This window comes from Arachis duranensis, chromosome 1, assembly GCF_000817695.3.
Source record: "Arachis duranensis cultivar V14167 chromosome 1, aradu.V14167.gnm2.J7QH, whole genome shotgun sequence".
NCBI classification, from domain to species: Eukaryota; Viridiplantae; Streptophyta; class Magnoliopsida; order Fabales; family Fabaceae; genus Arachis; species Arachis duranensis.
Window position 1 is genome coordinate 89,454,210 of NC_029772.3, and position 627 is coordinate 89,454,836.

The window sequence follows — 627 nt, forward strand, 5'->3', positions numbered from 1 at the left end:
GTTGATTCCAATGTCGTTTCTGATTAAGACCAAGTCATCCGGGGCAAATGTTCTTCGAATGACTTTTTTGTTGTACCTTGTAGTCATCCTTTGTTTCAATGCCGCTTCTCTTATCTGGGCATCCTCTCGGACTTCGGGGAGCAAGTCGAGTTCCTCTTTGTGCCCCCGTACGTTTCCGACCTCATCGTGGAGAGTTACCCTTGGGCTTTGCTCATTGATTTCTATTGGTATCATGGCTTCTACGCCATAAACTAGTCGGAAAGGTGTTTCTCCCGTGGCGGATTGGGGGGTTGTCCTGTAGGCCCATAGCACTTGAGGAAGCTCTTCAGCCCAAGCTCCCTTTGCTTCTTGCAATCTCCTCTTTAGCCCTGCCAGTATGACTTTGTTTTGTAGTCTCTTCTTTAGTCTTGCCAGTATGACTTTGTTTGCTGCCTCGGCTTGCCCATTGGCTTGTGGGTGCTCCACCGAGGTGAACTGATGTTTGATTTTCATACTGGCTACTAAGCTTCTGAAGGTGGCATCGGTGAATTGGGTTCCATTGTCTGTAGTAATGGAATAAGGTATCCCATATCTCGTGATGATATTTTTGTAGAGGAACCGGCGACTTCTTTGAGCGGTGATGGTGGC